This window comes from Mytilus californianus, unplaced genomic scaffold (assembly GCF_021869535.1).
Source record: "Mytilus californianus isolate M0D057914Y unplaced genomic scaffold, xbMytCali1.0.p SCAF_3, whole genome shotgun sequence".
In the NCBI taxonomy this organism is placed as follows: Eukaryota; Metazoa; Mollusca; class Bivalvia; order Mytilida; family Mytilidae; genus Mytilus; species Mytilus californianus.
Window position 1 is genome coordinate 116940798 of NW_026262679.1, and position 13589 is coordinate 116954386.

Consider the following 13589-nt stretch of genomic DNA (forward strand, 5'->3'; position numbering starts at 1 on the left):
GGGGGTCTGTTGGCTGCTCAAGGCCCCCATCAGGTCCAGGGTAGAGCCCTGGTAGGGGGTTCAGGGTTCGCTCCCCGGATGGAAAACGGTTTTCAGAATTTTTGTTGCAAGTTTTGTGTAATTTTATCATAATATACATGAAGAAAAGTTCAAAGAATTATAAATAATTCGACAATAACATCTGACTGATGAATTTACGCAGTACAATCGGAAATCTAAATAAAAATTTACAATATACATTGCCAAGCGTAGCCCTTTAATTAAGCAATACATCCTGTTTAGTATTTTCATGTCTATTCCTTTCTGATTGAGGATAATTGATATATGTACGTCAATTGATAGTACATTTTGACAATCCTTCACTAAATAGGCACGTAAACACTGAGACTCCTATATAATAATACTATCCTTTGAGCTAGGCATCGACCATTCATCTTTTGATTCTTAAACCTTCACTCTCCCCGGCCACACAAACACATACACACACACAGTCGATGCCTAATGAAGCCAGAAGTTCGGTTCTGTTCATACTATCTAACAAAATTAAAGAAATTCATATTTTCTGATATCCTGTACTGTAAAATTCCGACCTAAGGAACTTGAATGACTATGGTCATTACACGTTGATCTGAGAGTACTCGACGTTACTGAAAGCTAGCCGATTAATTGATTGCTAAACGTCCAGTGGCAAATAGTTCATGCATGTTCAGGACAAAAACACATTTACAATTAATACAACAGGTAGGTCCTGTAATAGGGGTAGTCCAGGATGAAGGTCTGGAAATCTGGAAATGCTAATGGAAAATGAGGGTTTATTGGATAGGGACAGAACTTTTGCCTTTCAGCAGACCACCTACGGACCCCTCAATGAGTTGCTGCAAGTGTTCTTAACGTGCAGAGAGCGTGACATTCTCTCTACACAAGGCATCGGATTTAACGTCCCCATTCTGTCCAGACGTGACCAGTGGCGGATCCAGAAATTTTCATAAGAGGGGGCCCACTGACTGCCTAAGAGGGGACCCGCTCCAGTCATGCTTCAGTGATTCCCTATATAATCAACCAAATTTTTCCCACAAAAGGGGGGGCCCAGGCCCCCTGGAAAACCCTCTAAATCCGCCCCTGAGTGACTGCGTATTTATACATCCCGCACAGTCAAACGGACGCCCCACTTGGCAAGCGTTTTATTGTAGGTCGGATGAAGACCAAGTGGAAAGCTAGTTGAAAGCCAACAACAACTAACAAAAAAATCATGCATCTAAGAATAAAATGTCAGGGTTTTGAGCATGTTGAGGTTCATTCATGTATTTGTTGATAGAAGTGAAATGATCTGAACCAAAGTTCTAATATTATGTACATACAATTCTATCCAATACTCCGATCACTAGGGATGATAGACTAGTGTACAAATGACATTTGATAATTAAAGAGTTTTGACGACTTCACGTGCATCTACAGATAACGTTGTCATTATCTTTTTTATTTGATAAAAAAAATATTTGTGAAAAAATTATGTGTAGGCACGTGCCTAAAGTGCTTAACGGCAGCTACGCCTCTGAAAATGTAGACAAATTTCAGGAAAATTTCAAGTTTTGGCAATTGGCAAAATAAAAATGGACTAAAATATTAATTTGACATGGCAGATAACAAAAATAAATGTGAAAAGAGGTCAAATAAGTGAAATTACCCCCTGTGGACTATTTTTGTGATCTAGTACGTAAAATTCAGTCGTACCAAACAGCTGTTTGTTCTCTGATATCACTGCTGGTGGACGTGCGTCCCCGAGCATATTACTTTCCCAGTAGCCAGCACTTTGTATTGATTGACATGAAATAACTTTGATAATGGAATTTTCTGAAAATTTTCTGTTTTAAATTTTTGATTTATTGAAACACTAAGGATGTTTTACCTCAGGCTCAGATGGCCAGGTATCGGGTCCGTTCGCCCTGATTACATGTTCGCCCATAGAGTCCGTTCGACCTGGGTTCGTTCTCCCTACTATTATTAAAAATATTAATATTAAGGGTATTAAAGTTGAATAAACTTATCAAGTTCAGATATCTATATGGTATAAATTCCTGAAATTCATGAAAACACATGGAAATATTTAAAACTGATGATGGCGCGTTCAAAGTTGGAGCATCAATCATTGTTCATAATAATAATTCTCACTGATTGTTGTAATAATTGTCTTTGATGATTAATTATCAAAACAACCATTTGTTTTAAAAAACTAGTCAGCTTGGAATGAGTAAATTCAATGATGTACGAATTGTAAAACACGAAAAGGATTTATAAATTCATTTATTATCATACTGCATAAATTGACTGACTAGAATGATTTTAAAAAATCGTTAACAAATATCAATAAAGATAAATACATCGTATTCCAGTATTCTACTATGCAAATCAATAATTATTTGGTTGCAGCAATACAAATATTCGGCGAATTTTTCAACAAACTTTAACGTACTCTGTTCAAATAATAAACATTATGCAACTAGACAACAATAAAATAAAATAAAAATCAGGGCGAATGGACTCTGGGCGAACAGGTACTAGGGCAAAACGTGAATCAGGGCGAACGGACCCGGATTCGGATGGCCTTAGCCGTATTTTGACACATTTTGTTCTGGAAGTTTTGGCTAAATTGCCATGCTCTTCAACTTCGTGTTTATTTGGCCTTTCAGATATTTCTATTCGAACGCCTCTTTCGGTGTCTTATGTAGACAAAACGATCGTCTAGCGTAAGAAATTATAAGCCTGGTATCTTTGACGATATTTTTCAACCACTGGGTCGATGCAACTATAGATTTGTGTCCGTTTCATCCCCATCAGTAGTCAGTACTTGGTGTTGTCAAGACATATCATAGATGTGGTCATTTTTTTTTTGTAAATTTTCAGTCTATAAAATATTGAAATATTGCTTACACGAAAGTTTTCTACTCAAGGCATAGATGGTCTGAGTCGTATTTGGCACCGTTCAGTTTTCTGAATTGTTTGGCTTGCAATATTTTCAACTTTGTTTGGATCGGCCTTCCATATTTTTCTATTTGAGTGCCACTGGTGAGTCTTATGTAGAACTTGAGAAACGTACGTCTAGCATAACAAATTGTAAGTCTAGTATTTCATTGGGTGCATTTGAATTGTTGTCTCAATTGACGGATACCCTCATCTCTTTTATTTATGAATGATATATATGTAGGACTCAAAACTTTGGTGGGTTCCAGATCTATAGCAAATATGACGTCACAAACACCATACAAATCATAAATCTATGGCAGTTTTATGTTTTCTCCAAATCTATGGCAGATTTTGAAATTGCGTAATTGTCCATGGAAGAGAAAACTATAGCGTCACAATTTAAATAACGTCATATTACCCGGGACTCACAGAATTTTACAAACAAATACACAGCTAGGGAAACACTTTCCGTTTCCCCTCTTGATGGTTTACAGGAAGATATGGCATTTCAACCAGAGGAGAGACATTATATGCTGTGCCGTCCTAATCCCGCGATGAATAAAGGCAACACTATTTAGCGAATATTTCAGGAAAGAAATTATATAGTTAATAGTTTAGCATCTACGACTTGCAAAGTACATAAAGTGAGGGATGAAATTACAGGATACCACTCTGACTTAAATTGTTTTCAGTTAAAAAAGATTTATTAAAACCAAAATAGATATTATATAAAAAGGCAAATTGTTTAATTCTTTTTATTCAAAATGCATTTTGGTTTGTTAATGGACTTCATTTTGACTAGTTGGTTAAATGACTGGGTAAAACAATTACCGTGTATAGAGTAGGGAATGCTTATCCTCCCGGGGCACATCATTTCACTTCTAAAGTTTGTTTCAGTGTATATCACTTCCTCACTTAGGAAATATTATGGTCGCCATCACAATTTGGTTGACCATTATGGAAGGTCCAATTCACAGACGGTTATGAATATGCTCCCGTTGTCGTACTCCTTATCCGTTTTTCTAATACTGACTAATGATTACTAAAGGCTTTTTCGTTACCTTTGGACATTGCTAGGGGTGCCGCATTTATATCATGCCATAGATTTGGAAACTAGAAAATCCGCCATAGCTTAGGTCACTACAAAATTTCCAATAGATTTGCATTTAAAAAATCTGCCATAGATTTGGAATGGCATGACGTCACATTTACCATAAATTGGGAATCTGCTATAGATCTGCGACTCTTTTCACAAAAAATCTTAAGAGTAAAAATACTCGTAAGTCATACACATCATAAGATTTTTTGTGAAAAGAGTCGCTGGAACCTGCCATGGATGTGAGTCCTACATATATTCTGTGGAAAATCGTATAAAAAATCTTAAAGCATGTTTTTGAGGTGCGTCGAGGGATATTTTCATGCGAGTAAATAATATTTATCTCGAGGACAAAGCAAGACGTTTCCTCATATAAAAAGAACAAAAACTTTTGATTAATCTACAAGCTTATGAGAATGCGATAGAGTTATAAAAAAACAAGATTTAAGTTTTGAATATTCCTTCGGTTGATTATTTTGAGAGTGCATTTTTTGTCCTTTAAACTACTGTAATAGAAATTGACATTCTATCATATTATCATTAGATACTCCAAAGTTATATACGCAATCAAACGAATATAATTCAATGACATTTTCTTTTACCTAATATACGTTCCATTGACGAGGGTCCGGATGGGGTTTACAGAATAGAGAATAATGGACAAAAATGCAGAATAAAGGGTAAAACAGATAAGAATAGAGAAACATAGGCAAAAATAATAATGAATATAGAATAATTGGGTGTAAAAATATTTATGGAATAGAGAATAATGGGCAAAATAAATAAAGGAATAGAGAAATAAAGGACCCACCATCCAGACCCTAATAGACTAACGAAAAGCACAATATGGAATTAATAAACTCATCATATACACCAGACTTAAAATTTTGTACGTCAGACGTGTGTTTCGTCAACAAAAGATACATTAGTGATAGTGACACCAGAATAAGAAAAGTTAAAAAGGCCGAAAAAAATACGAATTTGAAGGGCATTGAGGACCCAAGATTCCGAAAATTTTTGCCAAAAACAGCTTAGGTAATCTATTTCTGGGGTAGAAAATTCTAAGTATTTTTAAGTATAAGTTTTTTATTTATTTCATTCTGCGTAGAAAAGAATTGACAATGTAAACGTTTCATGATCGTTGACTACATTTAATTTTTGTTCACTGCATCCATATTTTCACTAAAAACAAAACATCTACTTCATGTAAATTTTCATGACAAGGAAGTTAACATTTTGGATTTGATTGGATATTAAATAGTATCACATGCAAGTTATTGATATACCAACATTTAAGTTTTTGTCAAAAGTGTAGGTTTGACCTGCCACAACTTTACCTGTAATGCGATAACAGGTAACAACATTTGTACTTAGATTTAAATTAAACATAACAGTCCAAGGTATACCGAAATACTGGGATTTATACTTCCTTATATGAAAAGAATGTGGTTTTTACCCTTTAGTCAATGGTAAGAAATTTATCAATTATTTCGAAGATTTTGAGAAGATTTATTGAAAAGAAACAACTTTTCCCATTTCCTTGTTGAACGTAGGTCACATATTTTCAGTCATGTCTAGTTTCTACAGTACCAAAACAAAAACTATACCATATGATGTAGTATTGACTATAGGGACTTTAACAAAACAACTGTAATATCACAATGATCATACACTATAAATAGATTATAATTTTCATTTTCAATGATTAGCAAATAATTTATAAATCTATGTTTGAAATTGTAGTTATTGTTTATTTACAATATTTATGCTGGTTATTTCAACAAACAACTTCCTTATCAAGAATAAACTTTTATTTGTTCAACATACATGTTGGGTTCAGCCTCTCAAGTACTATTAAGATAGTCATTAAGTATTGAAATACTTAAATGAAATTAGTCATGTAGTTATATTTTTAGAACGGTAAAATTTGATGATGTACCAAATGTAGGAGGGCTTTACAGGTACAGATTAAACAGAAAATGATTTGACAGAACAAAAACATTTGTGTTTACATGTATATGTATTGGTTGTGTGTACATACATATTTTGTAATTATAATGTTCAGATTTGGCAACATTTTAAAAATTGTATCGACATGATATGAAAGAAGGAAGGATTACGACAACTGATCATTCGTCGTTTTCACGTTCGGGTTTTTATACACGAGGTTGTGGACGGGGGGTCCTTCATTTCTGTATTCTCTAATTTTTTAGGCCATTTTTCTCAATTCTTTATAAATTTTGCCTGTGATTCTCTATTCTTTATATTTTAGCAACCCTTGTTTCTGTATTCTTTATTTTTTTAGCCCTTTATTCTTTACATTTTGCCCATTATTCTCTAATCTGTATACCCCATCCAGATCCTCACACATGTACAAGTTACATTCAACAGTATCATTCGGTCATTTACATGATCTGCTTACCCTTCTGATTGTCCTAGTATGATGATCCCCAGATTTTGGTTTGATTCGTGTTGCCCAGTCTTAAGTTATCTAGGTAGTGTCCTAGCCTGAGATGACCCCAAGATTTCGGTTTGATTCGTGTTGCCCAGTCTTAAGTTTTCTAGGTAGTGTCCTGAGATGACCCCCAGATTTTGGTTTGATTCGTGTTGCACAGTCTTAGTTTTCTAGGTAGTATTTTGTTGACTTATTTGTTTTTTCGTCGTCTGTCGTTTGTTGCCATGGCGTTGTCAGTTTGTCTTCAACTGGTGAGTTTTAATATTTCTCTGGTATAGTTCCTGTTTCTTTTTTAAATTTTAAATAGCTATATATTTTTCAGTCTCTGGTGGTTAGACAAACTAATTTTCAAATGGTGATGCTGATGGGAAGTACGATGTTGGTGATAGGTGAAGTCTGTTGTACTGTCTCATATTTTCCTGTTATTCTTTTCGTGTATTATATAAAATCGTTTCGGACTTTTGAACAGATTTTGATAGAATTAACACGATTGTTGTCACTTGTGTATCAGGACCTGCTGAGCTTTGCGGAATACATCAGTTAAAACTGCGATTTTTCATAGGGTTCGCGTCGCTCTTTCTTCAGCTATCTGCATGTGTAGTTTTTGTGAACTGTTTTTCTTTTCTCTTGGTCTTTTTTTTATTCCCATAGTGTTTCTGTTTTTCTAGTTGTAGTTTTCGATAACCCTTGTTAATTTCAGTCTATAATACATGTGTGCTTTTGAGATAAAACTAAGTTTCACTTGGCGTGTACAGTAAAATTGGTACCGTTAGTGTTATTATAAGATACATTCATTTAAAACCTTTGTTGTTTTAAAATTTATGTCATTTATCTGAGACATAACAATAACGGGACCAATTTTACTGCACTAGATGATAGGCGTTGTCTGTTGTACTTTAATGCTACTGCAATAGACAAAAGAGGAAGTATGGTTAGAGCCATTATTAGGTCCCTAGTATTGCAAAATTGTAAAATTCTTCCATATCTAAATATAACCCTAATTTTATTCATTTATGAATAAGATAACATTGTCTTGGCATTCCGTTTCAGAAAAGTCTTATATGATTTTTGGAGTATTTGGTTTTAAATGACCCTTTTACACGATATTTGACAACTTTGATAATTAGCAACAGCCTTACTCAAAAAGATATTTTTTCTCACACCAATAACATCTTTAAAAAAAACATCTGGTAGCAAAATATTTGTTTACTTAAAAAATGGAGAAGTCACCAATGGGGCAATCAAAAACAAAAAGTCGAACAAAATCAGAACTGGTGGAAGCTAATTATTTAAAAATAATAATAAAAAGTTCACAAAAAGATTATTCTTTTTACTTTTATAAACATTTTTAATCAAACTTCTTCTAAATGCATGATATTTGCTTTCTTAAAAACAAAAACGTTAAACAAACTTCAGACATAAAAACTTATATCTAAAAAAAGTCTTAGAACATTTCAAGTAAGTACGACCAACCAGTTATATACCGATGTTCAAAACTTGTAATTCAGTTTCAATATGCGCATTAAGATAAAAAAAAAAAAAAACTAAGTGGAAAAGAGTTAGGCCAAGAAGGCCTAAGTTTTGCCCTTGAATTGGACTATGTTTTGTCATTTCTTCAAACCAATATTCGATCTAGAATTATGCAAGTATATATATAAACAAGGTATTTTTCTGTAAACGTTTTGTGGTAAACAATGCTGATAGTTCAAAAGTATGATATTTCTTGATTATATATGCACTTTAAATCTCTATAGTCTTCTGAAAAATGTTGGTAGCACCCATCAACCAAGATAAATTTATTGTAAAAGATGTATAATGGCGCAAAATACGTCCTTAAGAAACATATTTAGAAAATGTCATTTGAAGAAATATTATGAAAATATTTTAGAGAAGAACTATTTAAAATACCAGTATAAAACAGACAAATATTGGATGAAAAACAAACGGATAAATTTATAAAGCATATTCATCAATAGTCTAATGAGAAATGGTTGATCCCTATTGCATGCAATTACATTCACAATTAAGGGATCAATTGTCTCCCAATTTGCACTTTGTAATGAGCGCTTGAACTGAATGTATAAAGAATAATGATCCTAAAATTTGAGATAAGAGTGTAAAATTTATAACAAACATTTTAATCTAAAAATAAATGATAAATTGAATAAAAAGCTTATCTACATATAAAACTTAAGGGAAAATAAGTCAATACAACATCTATATAATTTTCAATTATAACTAGTATTACAAAACTGAGGCACAACTTTTTTTATATTCACCAAAACCCATTTCTTGACTTCAAAGGGTTTCACTGTTCCATTACGTTAAAACATCAATTCTAGTAGTAGTTTCATCAGCTCTCCTCTAGAGAGAAAGTATAATTTTATTATTCATTTTCCGTAGTCTATATATATACAGTTCAAATCGAACAGTGCTGTTCATTTGGGATGTATAAATACGCAGCCTCTGTTGAAATTACGCAACTTTCGTCAAATTTGAAATTTTAGTATTTCTACGCAGTCTCTCTTGTAATAACTTAACTTTCGTCACCTGTGAAATTTTAGAATTATACCAGTTCATATCGCACATTACTATTCTGTTTAGAAGCATATCTATGCAGTCTCTTTTTAAATTTAGGTAAATACTTAACCTACATCATTTTTTGAAAATTAAGAATTATACAAGCGTTGTTCGGTTTTAATTGTATAACTGTAAATATTGTTTCAGTTAAATCAGAAGAGATTGATATGATTCATTTTACATCATTATAATCATACTGATGAAGGATATCTGTTATCCGAAATATTTACATTTATTGTTTCATTTTTTTAATATTGGTGTTGTATTGTACACTTTTACAGGCATATATATATAAATATGGGAAGCTTTACAGTGTGTACTTTTCTAACTTGAATGGCTATTGGTACTAGCACTGAATCGATATCTCTGTCGTTACTCTCACTTGGTAAACACCAGTTTTATCACTCTCGTTTGGTATATTCTATTATTTGTACTCTCACTTGCTATAAAACACGATTGGTATTCTCATCAGAAAAGTACCACTATTGGTACAGATACTGTTAACATACCTGTCAACATACCACTATTGGTACAGATACTGTTAACATACCTGTCAACATACCACTATTGGTACAGATACTGTTAACATACCTGTCAACATACCACTATTGGTACTGATACTGTTAACATACCTGTCAACATACCACTATTGGTACAGATACTGTTAACATACCTGTCAACATACCACTATTGGTACTGATACTGTTAACATACCTGTCAACATACCACTATTGGTACAGATACTGGTAACATACCTGTCAACATACCACTATTGGTACTGATACTGTTAACATACCTGTCAACATACCACTATTGGTACTGATACTGTTAACATACCTGTCAACATACCACTATTGGTACAGATACTGGTAACATACCTGTCAACATACCACTATTGGTACAGATACTGGTAACATACCTGTCAACATACCACTATTGGTACAGATACTGGTAACATACCTGTCAACATACCACTATTGGTACTGATACTGTTAACATACCACTATTGGTACTGATACTGTTAACATACCACTATTGGTACAGATACTGTTAACATACCTGTCAACATACCACTATTGGTACAGATACTGTTAACATACCTGTCAACATACCACTATTGGTACTGATACTGTTAACATACCTGTCAACATACCACTATTGGTACTGATACTGGTAACATACCTGTCAACATACCACTATTGGTACAGATACTGTTAACATACCTGTCAACATACCACTATTGGTACTGATACTGGTAACATACCTGTCAACATACCACTATTGGTACTGATACTGTTAACATACCTGTCAACATACCACTATTGGTACTGATACTGTTAACATACCTGTCAACATACCACTATTGGTACTGATACTGGTAACATACCTGTCAACATACCACTATTGGTACTGATACTGTTAACATACCTGTCAACATACCACTATTGGTACTGATACTGTTAACATACCTGTCAACATACCACTATTGGTACTGATACTGTTAACATACCACTATTGGTACTGATACTGTTAACATACCTGTCAACATATCACTATTGGTACTGATGCTGTTAACATACCACTATTGGTACTGATGCTGTTAACATACCACTATTGGTACTGATGCTGTCAACATACCTGTCAACATACCACTATTGGTACTGATACTGTTAACATACCTGTCAACATACCACTATTGGTACTGATACTGTTAACATACCTGTCAACATACCACTATTGGTACTGATACTGGTAACATACCTGTCAACATACCACTATTGGTACAGATACTGTTAACATACCTGTCAACATACCACTATTGGTACTGATACTGGTAACATACCTGTCAACATACCACTATTGGTACTGATACTGTTAACATACCTGTCAACATACCACTATTGGTACTGATACTGGTAACATACCTGTCAACATACCACTATTGGTACTGATACTGGTAACATACCTGTCAACATACCACTATTGGTACTGATACTGTTAACATACCTGTCAACATACCACTATTGGTACTGATACTGTTAACATACCTGTCAACATACCACTATTGGTACTGATACTGTTAACATACCACTATTGGTACTGATACTGTTAACATACCTGTCAACATATCACTATTGGTACTGATGCTGTTAACATACCACTATTGGTACTGATGCTGTTAACATACCACTATTGGTACTGATGCTGTCAACATATCACTATTGGTACTGATAATGTTAACATACCACTATTGGTACTGATAGTGTCAACATACCACTATTGGTACTGATACTGTTAACATACCACTATTGGTACTGATACTGGTAACATACCACTATTGGTACTGATACTGTTAACATACCTGTCAACATACCACTATTGGTACTGATACTGTTAACATACCTGTCAACATACCACTATTGGTACTGATACTGTTAACATACCACTATTGGTACTGATACTGTTAACATACCACTATTGGTACAGATACTACCATCAAACCACTATTTGTACTGATACTGTAAATATATCACTTATGGTACTGATACTGTTAACATATCACTATTGAGACTGATAATGTTAACATAGCACTATTGGTGCTGATACTGTTAGCATACCACTATTTGTACTGATACTGTAAATATATCACTATTGGTACTGATACTGTTAACATATCACTATTGGTACTGCTACTGTTAGCATATCACTATTGATACTGATACTGTTAACATATCACTATTGGTACTGATACTGTTAACATATCACTATTGGTACTGATACTGTTAACATATCACTATTGGTGCTGATATTGTTAATATATCACTATTGGTACTGATACTGTTAACATATCACTATTGGTATTGATACTGTAAACATATCACTTTTGGTACTGATACTGTTAACATATCACTATTGGTACTGATACTGTTAACATACCACTATTGGTACTGATACTGTAAACATATCACTAAATGAACATGACATATGGTATACAATACAAGACGTGTCTATTCCAATAAATTCTACTTCGACTTCTACCGCTGAGTGACCACCGTCATCAGGTTGACTATTCTGTCACTTTTGGTTGGGCGCATGGATAATTTAAAAAAAAACAATTAATGTCCGTCAGAAGGAATGACATGGTCAGTTATGTTAACATATGCAATCTGGCAAATTTAGGGACACAGTAGTTTACCAATGTTCAAATCTCATAAATCTCACAAACGATATAGTACAAGAATACAAATATAATAACGATGTAGTAATAACAATAATAATATAAGATGATTTTTAATGTACAGTTCTCTGCAATAGGGATGTGTGCGGCAGTGCGACCTAAGGGAAGACAACATATTGGTTTGATTTATTGGTTATCAGGAGGAGACACGAGGGGACAATGCTTAAGATTCGTACAAATATCCCCGTGTCGAAAATAGCAAAATAAGCATTCAAGAAATATGTAGTAAAGATAGGCCATTTAGTTGATTGCTTAGATGGAGGAGACACCAGAAGGTGGTGCTTAAGAATCATGTGAATATTATTCTCCTGTTGTTTTTACCAGCCGAGCAAGCAGTTGTGAAAAATGGGAATTTAACAAAGTTTAAGCAATTAAGACAAAAGCTTGTGATTCAGTAATTAAAATATCTACATTGTTCATAAACAAATAAAGGCAACAGTAGTATACCGCTGTTCGAAACTCATAAATCGATAGAGATAAAAACAAATCCGGGTTACAAACTAAAACTGAGGGAAACGCATCAAATATAAGAGGAGAACAACGACACAACAAAAACACAACATTAAAATGTAACACACACAGAAACGAACTATAATATAACAATGGCCATTTTCCTGACTTGGTACAGGACATTTTAAAAAAAAAAATGGTGGGTTGAACCTGGTTTTGTGGCATGCCAAACCTCCTGCTTTTATGGCAACGTCAAACACAACACCAAAAAGACAACATCACATGACAGGACGACAATACAAATAAATGGGAGAACATATAGGACAAAGAAACACACGAATAATAGCTAACAAAAGGTACTAGGCTTAAAATTCAATACGCCAGACGTGCGTCTCGTCCACACAAGACCAACTAGTGACGCTCAGATGAAAAAAGTTTGAAAGCCAAAACAAGTACAAAGCTGAAGAGCAACGAGGACCAAAACTTCCAAAAAGCATATTTTAACAAAACGCATTTGACTAACAGGTCGAACAACAAATGTTCTTAAACACTGCTGACTGCCATTGGCGATTGCCAAATTAACGGATTACAAGATGTAATAAAATGGATCGTATTATTACTTTATTACCAAACAAACCAAACTACTCAATTTTTACTTCTGATATGTGTTCGCTCGCAGGTCATTAACAATAAAACTTTTCATGAAGACTTATGTTAGCAAAGTTGCATGAGTATGCCTAAGATAAAGATTTTAAAGAATGTCGTTTCTTGTTGAATTCGGTGTAGTAAGGAAAAAGTACATATCATCC

At 33.8% G+C, this 13589-nt stretch overlaps 2 protein-coding genes across 3 annotated transcripts in view; one reads left to right on the forward strand and one right to left on the reverse strand.

The window, feature by feature from the left end:
• The window catches only part of LOC127735919 (uncharacterized), a 100483-nt gene that overhangs the window by 7462 nt on the left and 79432 nt on the right, over positions 1–13589 (reverse strand). The gene's annotated exons all lie outside the window — the stretch shown is intronic.
• The window catches only part of LOC127735927 (uncharacterized), a 48875-nt gene continuing 40625 nt past the window's right edge, over positions 5340–13589 (forward strand). The window contains exon 1 of one of the 2 annotated variants that reach the window (XM_052246372.1): positions 5340–5411. The gene's annotated coding sequence lies outside the window, so the exon portion shown is untranslated. The other variant, XM_052246371.1, reaches the window with a different exon arrangement.